General features: G+C 35.9%; 1 long non-coding RNA gene across 1 annotated transcript in view; it reads left to right on the top strand.

Annotated features, from left to right (window-relative positions):
• The window catches only part of LOC137229093 (uncharacterized), a 410,710-nt gene extending 395,863 nt beyond the window's left edge, over positions 1-14,847 (top strand). The window contains exon 6 of the long non-coding RNA XR_010945529.1: positions 14,736-14,847. This is a non-coding gene — a long non-coding RNA (uncharacterized lncRNA). The remainder of the gene's footprint in view (positions 1-14,735) is intronic.
• The last annotated feature ends 296 nt before the right edge of the window (positions 14,848-15,143 follow it).

Below are 15,143 nucleotides of genomic sequence, written 5' to 3'. Positions count from 1 at the left end.
CATGTATCTTGGCCATTTGGATATCTCCTCTGGAAAGTTGTCTATTTAGATCTTCTCCCCATTTTGTAATCAGATTGTTTGTTTTGTTGTTGTTGTTACTGAGTTGTATGTGTTATTTATATAACTAAAATAGAAGACCTTATACCTTAAAAGTATAAGAAAGCATAGGGACGAAGCTCCTTGATGTTGGTTTTGGCAATGATTTTTTTAGATATGACAACAAAATCACAAGCAACAGAGACAAAAATCAAGCAGGACTACATCAAACTAAAAAAATTCTTCACAGCAAAGGAAGCAGTTAGCAAAGTGAAAAGGCAACATACAGAAAGGAAGAAAATATTTGCAAACCATATCAAACAGAGGGTTAATATCCAAATTACATTAATACTTAAAAAATTTTAGAATAGTTTTAGATTTACAGATAACTTATGGAGTAGTATAGAGAATTCTTTTATACCTCACACCCAGTTTCCCCTGCTTAATAACATATCAAGTTAATATGCTATATTTGGCACAATTTATGAACCAGTATTATAATTATTATTAAATAAAGTCCATTCTTTGTTCAGACTTCCTTACTTTTTACCCCAAGTACTTTTTCTGTTCCAGGATCTCATCCAGGGTACCACACTGCATTTAGTCATCAAGTCTCCTTAGGTCCTGTTGGCTATGAAAGTTTCTTAGGCTTCCCTTATTTTTGAAGACCTTGACAGTTTTGAGGATTACTGTTCAGATATTTTGTAGAATCTTTCTTAATCCGTTTCATCTCATGTTTTTCTCATGATTAGAGTATGGTCGTGGGTTTTAGGAGGAAAGCCATGGAGGTAAAGTGCTGTTCTCATCACATCAAGGGTACATATTATCAACATGACTTTTCATTGCTGATGTTAACTTTGATCCCCTGGTTTACGTAGTGCTTGTCAAATTTCTTCAAGTTACTTTTACCCCCTCTTTCCATAGTGTACTCTCCAGAAGGTCACTGTATAGTCCACACTTAAGGAGTAGGGGGTTATGCTCCAGCTGCTTGAGCAGACAGTATCTGTGTCAGTTATTTGGAGTTATCTACATAAACTATTCTCCCCCATTTATTTCTTTCTTCAGTCATTTATTTTTATTATTATAGACTCATTGATACTTATTTTACACTTTGACATATAATCCAACACTGGTAGTATTACTATTGGTAATGGTACTTTATTTATTAATAGCAAAATTTGTTCCATCTTCAGTTATGAAGAGCTCTTTCACTTGGCTCCTATGTTGCTACTGGCATACCCTCATTATTATATTTTCCTTCCTAACCCATGGATTTACATATATCTATTTCTGTAGGTACCTATCTTTATATTAGGTTAAACAGGAGTTTATACTAACGTCTCCAACTCTAATCTAATATTACATGGACCATTCTAGCCTTCATCCTTGTTTATCTGTAACTTTCTATTCCAAAATTGAGAAACCTGGATCCCACCATCTGCCATTCATTTGCTTAATTATTAAATATAATTTTTAAACATCTTTATTGGAGTATAATTGCTTTACAATGGTGTATTAGTTTCTGCTTTATAACAAAGTGAATCAGCTATGCATGTACATATATCCCCATATCCCCTCCCTCTTGGGTCTCCCTCCCACCTTCCCTATCCCACCCCTCTAGGTGGTCACAAAGCACTGAGCTGATCTCCCTGTGCTATGCGGCTGCTTCCCACTAGCTATCTATTTTACATTTGGTAGTGTATATATGTCCCTGCCACTCTCACTTTATCCTAGCTTACCTTTTCCCCTCCCTGTGTCCTCAAGTCCATTCTCTACGTCTGCGTCTTTATTCCTGTCCTGCCCCTAGGTTTTTCAGAACCATTTTTGGGTTTTTTTGGTTCCATGTACATGTGTTAGCAAGTGGTATTTATTTTTGTCTTTCTGACTTACTTCACTCCGCATGACAGACTCTAGGTCCATCCACCTCACTACAAATAACTCAGTTTCATTTCTTTTTATGGCTAGAGTTGATTTTTAAGTCTCAGAAAAAAATCATGTAAGAGGCAGGCTCTTCTTACTATGGCAAATTTGATCAGGAAAGATTGGCCATAATGAACGAAGAGGGTAATATCATGTGGATGCAAGAGCTCTTAACTTTATTGCTTCTCTTAATGAGGTCTCTCCATCATATTCCAAAAACATTGTAGTCTTAGCCCTGCCATGTCTCCTCCTGGCTGCCCAGAGGGAGGCTGTGCTTCCATCCTCCTGGAGGGGCCTTGAGCAGTTTACTTGCACTCATCTTGTCCAACAGTACAAGGCAGGCAATGGCCAGCCTTTTGACTTATCGATTGATTGAGTCATTCATTCATTTATTCATTCATTTATCTATTTCTAATAACTGAAGGACTGGAAATAAAATTTGTATACTCATTTTGAAATGAGTTCAAGACACTGCACTTAAAATTCATTTAGTTTCAAATATTCAGGTTCATTAAGAGTATGAGGGCAAGTGATCAGCAGCAGGCCTTCCACACAACTCTTTGAAAACTTCTCCTCCTTTCAGTGCTAATAAGAGTGTGGGCTTTAGAAACAACAGCAGGAAAACAAGCCCAAACGGTTAGAAACAAAGATTAGAATCTCATAAATGCTTGGGTTGACCCCGTGACATTTCTAACTGTCTATTTATTGTGCTATACATTAGCCAGCTTAAGTGGACTTATTAGTAACAGGCTCATGCACGATCACATTGAGTGTATGAAGCTATTAGTGCTGCCGGATCATTTACATGCAGCAAACGCAGCAGGAGGTTCTCATACACTGCTTTCTACCTTTAATTGGAATTTTGTATTAAAAGTTCCCCATGAAGGAAATATTTAGCTTCAGTTGGACAGACAAAAGAAAACCATGCCAATGCCATTTTTATCCTTATGCTCTGTTCAACTCCTATTCATTTATTTATTCCACAAACATTGATATAAAATTTAAAATAATCTTCTGTATATATATATAATACACATAAGCTTAATATATGTTTAAATTTATATGTATACATAAACTTAATTATATATACATACATATAAAATTAATGTAAAGGAAGTATTGTAAAGGAGTGTCTATGGATGCATTTTTTAAGTAAATGATATTGAGAAAGCTTGCTCCAGAGAAACTCAAGGTAAATTTTCACATCATACCATACGCTAATTTCCAGATAAATTAAAGACCTAAATGTAAAATTTTAAATCATAGAATACTGGGGAAGATATAGAAGCATAAAGTAATGGATAAAATTTTAAAGCTAAATTGATAGGTTTGACAATATACATTTAAAAAAATTCTGTACATTACAAACATAATACAAAATAGTAATGAACAAATGATGTAACTAATTAGAGAAATAGTTTCAATAAATATGTAAAGAGGTAATCTCAATGTATATAAATAACACAAATGAATAAGTAATGATCAAAGACTTAAATAGACTAATTACAAAAGGAATGAAAATGGTCAAGAAATTGAAAGCTATTCAGTATCATTTATAATCCAGGAAATAAGTGGGATATTATCACTTTTTCCCCACATTCTTAAACATTTGAAATATACAATATTGAATTTTACTTTCTTCACATTCACAGCTAACATTTATATATACTAAATATTTGCTAGGCACTGTTCTAAGCACTTTGTATATAGTCGCCAATGTAATTCTCATGATACACCTGTGAGCTTGGTACCACTATTATCTCCTTTTTATAGATAGGAAAATTGAGGCTCTAAGATATTACGTAAGTTTCCAAAAGTCACAAAACTAGTAAGTGGTGACCAGGAACTAGAATGTGTGCGTTCTAGCTTTGGCTTTTTTTTTTTTTTAACATCTTTATTGGAATATAATTGCTTTACAATGGTGTGTTACTTTCTGCTTTATAACAAAGTGAATCAGCTATACATATACATACATCCCCTTATCTCCTCCCTCTTGCATCTCCCTCCCACCCTCCCTATCCCACCCCTCTAGGTAGTCACAAAGCACCGAGCTGATCTCCCTGTGCTATGTGGCTGCTTCCCACTAGCTATCTATTTTACATTTGGTCATATATATAAGTCCATGCCATTCTCTCACTTCGTCCCAGCTTACCCTGTCCCGCCCCTAGGTTCTTCATAATCATTTTTTTTTTTAGATTCCATATATATGTGTTAGCATACAGTATTTGTTTTTCTCTTTCTGACTTTTGATTCTCAGCCCTTCCTACTACCTTGCCTCTCAACTCTCAGTAAGGGCAGAGTGAGTCAGACTCCACGTGTGCTCATCAAATTGTATATTGATGGATCAATTCTGGAAAACAGTTGTATGGAAGCACACACACATATACACACGTATTAGTTTCCAGGAACTTTAGTTATATAACACAAAGAAAAACCTAATATTAGGCATTGAAATCAGAGCATAAAGTTTTCTGTATAGTATGACACTCACATGGGGATGTTAGCCATGGATGACATGGGGAAATAAGTTTCTAGGTGATGTTTTTAAAGCATACTTTTCTAGGTGATGTTTTTAAAGCATACTTTTCTAGGTGATGTTTTTAAAGCATACTTTTCTATGTTTTAAAATTTTCCTAAAATGATTTGTATAACCTTTTAGTCCAAAATCTCTGTAAAATCCTATTCAAATGTTAAAATAAAAAATAGTAACACATGGGTCTCCTTAAACCTTAGAGAGGTTACAGGTTAGACTCACTGACTACAAAAAAGGGTGATCTTGTCAATATTTATCCTTTGTTTGCTTTCCCACTTAAGTAGGCTAAAAATAAGGAAAAGCCCTAAGCCTGTATCAGTTACATTTGACTCACTAATTAAAAAAATACTAACTGTGGGCATTCTATGTGCTAGGCATTCTTCTCAGGATATTGTAGCAAACAAAAATATACCTAGTTTCTGCACTTGGTGGCATTTTCATTCCAGTAGGGAAAGAGAAACAATAAACAATCAAATATGTGATGAACGAAGAAGAAGAAAGCAGTAATCGGACTAGAGATTTACAGGGGATGCTATTTTTATAGGCTGGTTAGAAAAAGACATCCGCATTAAGTGATATTTATGCAAAGACAAAAAGAAGTAAGAGAAGAAGGTATTTAGGGAAGAGCATTCCGCTCAGAGGGAACAGTAAGCATGAAACCCTGGGGTGGGATTGTGTTTAGTTTGCTGGGGAACAGCAAGGAGGCGATATGGCACATGTGAAGTTGGAATGAGGAATGGGGAGGAGGTCGGAGACAAATGCAGTCTACGTAGGGCTTTGTAGGGCATTGTTAGAACTTTGCATTACATTCTTAATGAGTGTAGGTTTTGACCAGTGGTGTGAAAAGTTCTAACTTAATTTCTCAAGGCTCATTCTGAATGTTGGGTGGCGAAGAGATGCTCGGAAGGCAAGGATGGAGGCAGGAAGACCAGTGAGAAGACTGTTGCCATAACCCACATGTGAGATAACTGGAACTCGAGCTAGTTTCATACATAGCAGTGGAGAGTGTGAGACACAATCCAGTTTGGGATAGATTGTGAAGGTAGACCTAATAATATTCTCTAATGGAGTGGATGTTGGGTATAAAGAAAGAGGGAAGTAAAAAATGACTCTAGAGTAAGAGAAAAAGAGCAAAGTCAATTTTGCTTAAATGATACAATACTTCTTGCTCTTCCACGTCAGAATCCTGCCCCCTTTTAGTCCCGCCACTTTCTGGGCAACATGGGAAAGTGCCTCCCCTTTGTGATTCCCCAGCATCCTAAGTTATCTTTTTGACCAATCCATGAGCCTCTTGGAGAGGGATATTGTGCTACTGTTATTTCTATCTTCAATACCTAGTACAATGCCTGGCATGTAGTAGGTAGTCCATGTAATATTTGTTGAATGAATATACTACTTGCTTAAATGAGTGATTAATTAGATGAATAAATAATTATTGGATTTTCTGTATAATTCATTATAATGTTTTACTCTTTTTTCCAGGGTGGACTCAAATTAATAAATTAATTATATCTATGTGTTTATTAAGGTTTCTTTCATTCTAGGGAGTCTTGAGTTTAGTTTTTCAAGTTGTTTTCCTAAATTACATATACTAAGCAACATGTAATTATTAAACTGGTCTCCAGATCCCCTGGCAAAGGTCCCAGAACCACAAGCTGGGCTCAAATCAAAATACTAATTCACTTTAGAGAGGCATGGAGCCTGCCCAGCGGGGATGACTAAGATGTTATATATCCTGAGTGTTGGGAGCTTCATAAATATTTCTGATGGCTTGATTTGAAAACTTGAGAGCTATTTTTAACTTTTATTTCTTTTTTTTTTTTACCAGCCATAAAACCTACCAATTCTTCCTTTATAGAAAAATTTCCATTTCTTCATTCTCATGTATTTAGGCAATTATAACTTCAAGCCCAGATTACTATGATTTTCTTCTAACTGATATCAGCTGTGATATCCGCCCTTCTTCCTAATTCCTTCCTACATATCACTTTCTAATTATTTTTTCTGAACCTCAGGATTCATTGGATCATTCCTCTTAGAAAGAACTTAAGATCTCCCCTTCAGTCAGGGGATAGCTCAGGTTCCTCAGCCTGATTTTCTAGGTGTCTTCAATTCTGCCCAGTATTTATGGAATGGCTCCCTGTGCAAGACACTTCTCTATATCACCTTACCTCTCTTCTCCAACTGGATTGCTCACACTCCCCTGTTCTAGGTAGAGAGACCTCTTTGCTGTTTCCCTTCTCTGCACTGCAACTGTATGATTACCATTTCTGTCTTTGATCTGATATCTCTGCCTTTTGAGCAGACTTTCAAACTCCTTTATGTCAATCTGAAAGCTGAATAATCTTTCAGACTGTATCCCTGCACACCACCAGCCATCTCAGCCTATCCTCTCCCACCCAGCTCTCCTGAGGAAATTATGTACTGCATGCATTTCAAACCTTTAAAGATGTTATTATATTGTAAAGTTCCTACAATTTTCATATGAGTTTTCTATTTCACTAGACTGTAAGTGCCTTGAAGGCAGAGGATACATATCTTCTTTCTATTCCCAATTTTTTCATTACCTCACATAGTTTAGTATACTGTGAATTGTTAATAAGTGTGTATTGCCTTGATTTGATTTAAGAAGTATCATAGTAGATGTTAAACATCTTTTATATCAAATTTTGTGTAACCTTATTTTACATACAATTGAAAACTAGCCTGACTCTACAAAGGAATAAGGTATAAAAGAAAGCTTTTTGATAGTTACTTTTTTGGTGGTCCATCAGCCTCAACTTTTAGTCTCCTGGCTTATGTGTTGACAACTTTTTTTTTTTTTTTTTTTTTTTGCTATACATGGGCCTCTCACTGTTGTGGCCTCTCCCGTTGTGGAGCACAGGCTCCGGACGTGCAGGCTCAGCGGCCATGGCTCATGGGCCCAGCTGCTCCAAGGCATGTGGGATCTTCCCGGACTAGGGCATGAACCCGCGTCCCCTGCATCAGCAGGCGGACTCTCAACCACTCTGCCACCAGGGAAGCCTGACAACTATTTTTAATATGATTAGTATTATTGTAATACAGTGTTTGACTAAATTCTGCTCTCAAGGAGCAGGTTTGTGTATTACAGGATTCGGGATTGGCAGCCACTACTACCCAAGCCTTCACCTTGTGACCACAATATCTATTTTTATTGAGCTTCTTGTCAAAGATTTAATCTTAGTCTGTGACCTCAAGTATTAAAAACCAAGCTTTATAAATTATATAAAAATGCATTGATGATATCTTGTCCATTTATGACTTCTGTTATGATGATTTGCAGAGTCAGTATAGCTTGGTAATGGTGAAACAGATTTTGGAGTCAATCAGACAGGAAGTAAAATCCCAGATTCACTTTTATTTACTCTAGGAACGGGCGATATTGTTTCTCTAGTCCTGTGTTTTCTGTACAATACTACAGATAATAATACTAACTGCTTTATAGAATTGTAATGAGACATGCATGTAAGGCATATAAAACAGTGCTTGACACTTGGGAATCCACAATAAATTTTAGGAATTTTTATTTCTACCATTATTATCATCATCTTTATTATTGTTATTAAGGTACAACATGGCCTCATTTAGTCAAAGACTATATTACAATAATACTAATCATATTAAAAATAGTTGTCAACCCATAGGCCAGGAGGATAAAAATTGAGGATGATGGACCTCCAAAAAAGTAACTATCAAAAAGCTTTTTTAATACTTTATTCCTTTGTAGAGCCAGCCTAGTTTTCAAAATTGTATGTAAAATAAGGTGGAATAGAAACCACAAGTTCATCCTGTCAGTAATAAGATACAAGAGTTGATTAAAAATAAACCTAAGAATTAGAGAATAGAAGTAACAAAAAATAAAAATTAGAAAAATTGGGGGTCATTTTGTATAAGTAACCTAGCATATTATGAAATAAAATCCTGAGGATATCATTTATTGTACCAAAATACTATAACTGATATATCAAATTACCATAAATTATCAAAAAGGTAAAATTATTTACGATAAACACTGTTTAAGAAAATAAAAAAAAGAGAATAGATATTTCTGCCAAATAGAATAAGAATATTTTATTAACTTGGACAATATATAGCACATCCAGCTAAAACTGTGATGTTGAGCACACAAATTTGTATCACCTCGTCCTGAAATACCACTAAAATAATAGTAATGGCGTTTTAAAATGGGTATAACACTCTTGGACGAAAAGTTGGGAGAGAAGAGAGGAGAAAGTAACAAAATCTTATTAACTGGAAAGCAGATAGATGAGTGGTAATGACCTAGCAAACCCAAGAAAGTTGAATTCTGTGTCAGTTGTGGTGAAGATAACTGACTTGCAAATAAAATTTCTCCAAAGACTCTGGTTTTAGTTACTTCTTGTTATCAACCTGCTATCTCTAGTTGTAGAGGTGAAGGAGGGACTAAAATCAGAATAATTAGTCAAAATACTCTGAGAAACAGATACACAAGGGCCCTTCTCCCATTCCGTCCAACTGGGTAACTAGTCGTCTCCCACTCTATCACAAGAGAGTAGTTTTATTCTCTTGAGATGGTAAAACCAAGGATGCTGCATTGTCCAAGTGAGACCTGCAAACACTTCCTCTACTCCAGTTCAGAGCATTGCCGATGTGGCCAACTCTCCTGTGCTGCTGTGGGTCAGCCAAAGGGAAAGTACCCCTGTAAATGATCAGGTCGATTACCTCACAGGAAATTCCATGGGCAACACACACAAGGAACCAGTGAGCTTTCTAGTGCTTCAAAATTGAATGTGAAAGAAAGAGATAATTAACAACAGTAGTAGCTTTGAAGAAGCAATTTCAGGGAGGAAAGGAACACTTCTGACCCATTATTATTAGGTGCAGAGAGATAAAAGTTGGTAAGCGTCCATGAATAAGACCCTGGTGAAATTAAAAAAAAAGAAAAGAATTATCCAGAGAACAAAAAGCGCTCTTGGATGTTAAAAATATGCAGTAAAAACTAAAACTTCAATTAAATAATTACAAGATAAAGTTGAACAATTCTCCCAGACAGTAATTTTTTATATTAAAATAAGAGATGAAAAATAGAAAAGCATTATAAAGAGAACTATAAAGAAACCAAAAGTCTATTCCAGGAAGTCCAGCATGTATGAAATAGGAGTTCAAGAAAGGGTGGGGAAAAGAAATGGAGGAAAGGACATCATTTAAAAAATTGATTCAAGTAAATTTTCTAGAACAGGAATATAAGATTCCAGAATTTTCTATCAACTTTCTTACTGAATGGATGATAACCACAACTAAATGCATCACTGATATTCCTCAACAGTGAGGAAAAAAAGATCTTGCAACTTTCTAGAGAGAAAAATCAACTTAATACGAAGTATTAAGCATAAGGATGGCACTGGATATCTTAGAAGCATAGTTGGAAGCCAAAAAACATTGGAGAATGTCTTCAGAATCCTAAGGAAAAGAGTTTCTCAGGAGACTATTAAAGGATGTCCTCCACAAAAAAGAGGGTAAAACCAAGAACGAGAAGAAAAAGGGATCCATAAAAGAGGAACTGCAACCCAAGTGAAAAGAGGAGAAAATCTCCAGGTTGATGGTGAAGGGAGATTCTGTCTTAGATTGGATTCCCTCAAAGCAGAGCCTACAAGGACTTGGGTATGGTTTTTGTGGGGGACAATCGCAGGTATCAGGAGTAAGGGAAGGGGTAAGTGAGACAAAGAAAGAGGAAAAGCTAATATAAGAATACCTTTATTAGGGTCACATTTTAAGCAACCATAGCTCAATTCCAGAGGACTTATCTGAGAAGCATCTATAATGGTCCTCAGAATTGTTCTCTTGCAGGAGAGGAAGCTGTAACAGTAATCCAGTGGCTATCATTCCAGTTGTTCAGTGTTAGCCATGGAAGGTTAACTCCTCAATTCTAGGCCACGTTTGGGGGTAGGCTAAGGCACTGAGTTAGAGCACAAAAAGGCATTCAAAGACAGCATGAGATGGGATGATGCCAAGTAGAAGATAAGCCTGAGATCACAGGGCACAGTCTACCCCAGTTTAGCTGAAATCAGAGAAGTGGAGAGAATTTGAAGTGAGACAGCAGAGGTGGCTGCTGTAGATCCCTAGGGTTCAGGGCTGCAGAGCTCTTATCTGAGATTGTAGCAAGTCATAATTCTTCAGAAGAGTTCTTCAAGAAGATGAACTGGGTAGATTATCTTGACTTTTTAACATAACTGAAGACACAACAGATGAGAGAGGGTGGGCTTAGAATATTTACTTATAGATTAGATCTGTAAGTAAATAGAAAACTAAGTAACAGGAAAAAAATTATTAATTCCAAGGAAGATTATTATTGGGCATTAAAGGATAACAGGCATAATCTGTTACATGCCTCAACAGTATCATTTACATGGTAGTAACAGTATAAATACTGAATAGTGAGCTAACTAAAATTATCATATAACTACATTGAGAGTTGTGGGTACAGGGAGTATTCATTTAGAGGTGAATGAAAGAGTGCGGTGCCAATAGTAGTGACTAAAATCTTACAAGTTAAAAGTAGCAATATTAGAACAGTCAATCCTTGAACAACTCGGTGTGGGGGGGATGTTAGAGGTATTGATCCTCCACACAGTTGAAAATCACGTATAACTCATAGTCGGTCCCCCTGCATCCTTGATTTCCCTGCATCCTTTCCAGATTCAGCCAACTGTGGATCCTGTAAACCCCTGTTGTTTAAGGGTCAACTGTATATCATTTAGAAATATGGAATACATCAGGAAATGATGTGACTATTTTCATGTTTCTGCATGGTCAAGTCTTTCTGAACAATGGAAATTAACATTCTATAAAGATAGAGAATGCTTTCTTCCCCAGGCTGCTCTTCACGCCCTTAAGGGTGTAAACACTTGTCCTTCATCTTGGAACCATCTTCTCCCACTAAAGGACAATTAGGGTAATAAAACCTTTATTTCCCCCAGAGCCAAGAACCTACATTTGAGGGTAGATACCTTCCCCTGTTTTCCAAAGAGAGGTTCTTTGTCTCTGTCACTGTCTCTCTCTTGCTGGAGGGGAGGAGGAGTGAATGTGCAGCTCCTGTATCTCCCAATTTCATAATTTCTGGAATTAGAGATACAGACACCCACCCCACCTCCACATACCGCAAAGTGACATCTTCCATCATCTTGTCGCCCTGTGGATGAAAATGGAATGTGGAGAACAGAGGCAAGATATTCTGTAGGAAAATAATAGATCTGCCTCTGATACAGAAACCTAATGTTTACTGTTAGGATAAAATAAATGCATATATATATAAAAACTTATAAGAATCATCCGAAACAATTGGATGATTTCAAGATTGGTTAACAGAGGTGGAGTCAGGCAGCAACCTGCTGTTCTTACTACAAGCCTTGTATATCTCTTTCACTCTTGAAACTATATGTGTAATTTTGATAATAGTGAACTTTGAGTTGAAATTTTAAATGATCACCTATAAACCTCATTATCACAAAAGAAGGGTAACTATTTAACATTATCTAACCAATTATATTGACCTTAAAATCTGCACTTGTATGATGTTTACATAGCAGTTTGATTTTTTTTTTTTTTTTTACTGAATTGTTTGCTATATCTTACTGAGAATGAATTAACCTGCATTACATACTTGTGGTTCAACACATGAATTCAAGAGCTTTATGGTTAAAGGAGCTAGCTACATGCTATAATTATTTAACTATGGACACAAATAGCCTTCAAAGAGCGCCTTGGGATTTTTTTCATTTTCACTGAGTCAATACCTTTCCTCTCCAGGACCTTTTGCTGCAAATGTAATTGCAGTTTATCAAGGCAGTTAGTCATACACAAAGGATTTCTGAGATGCCAGTTTGAGAAGGTCTGCACAGTGTTTTCCTAGCTGCTATCAGCTATATAACTTGGTGACACAAGGGTTTTATTCTCGTCGCACATTTTTGTTTCTTAACCTTGAACAGTACTTCTTTGTGTATCACAGTTATCTGAATAGCTTTTGTTGAAAAATAGATGAAAATGGTCCAAAGAACTGTTAATACATTTTGATATTAACATGAAATCTGCCACTTCAAAGATGGAGATTGCTAAATAATGAGTAATGTGAATTTCCAAAATTTGCTGCAGGTCTGAATTTATTACCTATACAGAACTTATTGCTTCTTGCATAAATGCTATTTTTTTCTGTAACTGAGATGTTTTATAGACTTTATTTGGGGGAGTCTTGAAGACTAAAGTTTTGGGAAGTTTCCTTCAGTGATATATCATTTTCTCTGCATAATTTAATTTACTTTTAAAATTTATATTCCCATTTAGTACTTAGTTGCCACTAAAATTATTCTGAGAAAAATTCATTTAAAAATATAATATCATCATTACCATGATTTATTTGTCAGGTGGAGAGTAGAGATAATAGCTAGAGGGGATAGTGGAATAAAGTAACTTTCAAAAATAATTTTTTTTTTGTTTTGGGGGTAATTTAAGATTTACAGAAAAATTGCATAGAGAGCAGAGACTTGTGTTGACTGAAAAAAAGTGCACAACATGAGACTGTGATTTTCAGTTTTACTTGGGGAACCTACTGAGGACTATAGCCTGGGTGACAGCTTCTCAAATAGCTCTGAGAAACTGCTCCAAAAAGATAGGGGGAAAAGCCAGTACATATGTGATTTTGGAGAAGGGGTACACGCGATCAAGCATACATCTCAGTAGGAGGTTCCTGCTAATCACGAGGAACTCAGTTAATGATTTTAGTGCTTATATAGGAAGATGCAGGAATCCAGGTTCATAAAAAAATTTCTCCTGTAGTATTTCTAACTATCTAAGGGTATGTTAGTCTTTTCCCAGAGCACAGAGTGCCTCGTCCTGATCCTTGCCCTGAATTCCTTTCCGGGTGTATTTTATGTAGGTCAGTGACTGCTGTGGCTAATGACTTCATTCTTTAGAACTGGATGGTGGGCCACATTCTTATTTTTACAGTTGCTACATACCCCTCATCCTGTTTCAGTTTCCCCTAATGTTAATAACTTATATTGCCTTGTACATTTGTCAAAATTAAGAAACTGGTATTGGTGTTTTACTGTTAACTAAATACTTCATTTTATTTGGATTTTGCCAGTTTTCCCATTAATGCTTTTTTTTTTCTCTCTTCCATAATCCAATCTAGTCTAACATATACCATTTAGTAATCTTGTCTCCTTAGTCTCCTCTGGACTTTCATAGTTTCTCGGTCATTGCTATATTTGACAGCCTTGACAATTTTGAAGAGTGCTGGTCAAGTATTTTGTAGAGTTTCCTTCAATTTAGATTTGTCTGATATATTTCTCATGATTAGAAGGGGGATATGTACTTTCAGAAAGAATACTGTAGATGATGTGCCTTTTCATCACTTTGTATCAGGGTACATGATATCCACATGACATCATTGGTCATGTTAACCTTGATTACTTGGTTAAGATAGTGTTTGCTAGGTTTATACACTGTAAAGTTACTATTTTTCCCTTTCCAGATTCTATTCTTTGGGAATGAGTCACTAAGTCCAGTGCATACTCATTGGAATTGGGAGTGGGAGAATTAAACTCCACCTTTAATAAGACAAATTTGTCTCTTTTCCTCCTATTTATTTATTCAACCAGTTATGCATTTATTTATTTAATAAATACACTCATGTATATTTACTTTATAATTTAGATTATAATCCAGTACTACATTTTCCCCCCCACCTTTGGCTATTAAGGGCTCTTTCAAGATTTGCTCTTGTGTCTCCTTGACGTGGCCCTATGGAATTATTTTTGTGCACTTTCTTACTTTTTGATACTTTAAGATACTCCAGGCTCTTGTGTTTTTACTGTTCAACCCTACACTCATCCAAGGAGCTCTGGCTTTTTGAAATGGAGGATGGTACTAGAAACCAAGATATGGGCACTGATGTTTTATATATGGGAGACTTGTACATTTGGTTAAGGGAGAAAAGTTCTAGTGGAGGAGACTAAAATAATAAAAGAGAATGTTACAACTGAAGAGATAAATAATTGGTAATAGGAATTAACAGCACAAATAGTCAGGTAGACATTAAGTGAAAGGCACACCCGTGTCTCTGATATTTAAGGGAAGAATGAGAGTGAGTCAGATATAGCTTGAAATGCAATTGATGGCAAGAAAGAAAACACATATGAGGTTTCCTTTTATTTATGTTATTTTATCACTTCATTTCATTTCATTTCAGAAGTAAGGTTACCATCCAGAACCACTGGTGTTGAATATGGGATTGAAACCTTGACTTGATTAGAAGGGATTTTAAACAGTTGATGGAATGAACAACAGATGATCTCTTAGAGATAAGTAAAATTATGCTAAATAGCAGGGGTGGTATCCATTTGAAGTTAGAAGAGCTAGCACTGAGTTAAATCAGTTTCTTGTTTCTCCAGTAATGCTCTGTAGAATGAAAGAAAATGAAGGAAAAGGTGAAATTACTTGCCCAGTAATGGTGTGATTTGGGTAATGATAGATACTAAGTATTTGTAAACACAATGAAATGTTTCCCAAAACAGAATTTTAAAACATTGTCACTGTTACGTTTTCAGGATTTTGCATGCTGGTTTATATCCCCTTGGTAGCTTGAAATTGGTCCTGA

The sequence above is a fragment of the Pseudorca crassidens genome, chromosome 8, assembly GCF_039906515.1.
Source record: "Pseudorca crassidens isolate mPseCra1 chromosome 8, mPseCra1.hap1, whole genome shotgun sequence".
In the NCBI taxonomy this organism is placed as follows: domain Eukaryota; kingdom Metazoa; phylum Chordata; class Mammalia; order Artiodactyla; family Delphinidae; genus Pseudorca; species Pseudorca crassidens.
This window is presented reverse-complemented; position numbering and strand designations above follow the sequence as displayed.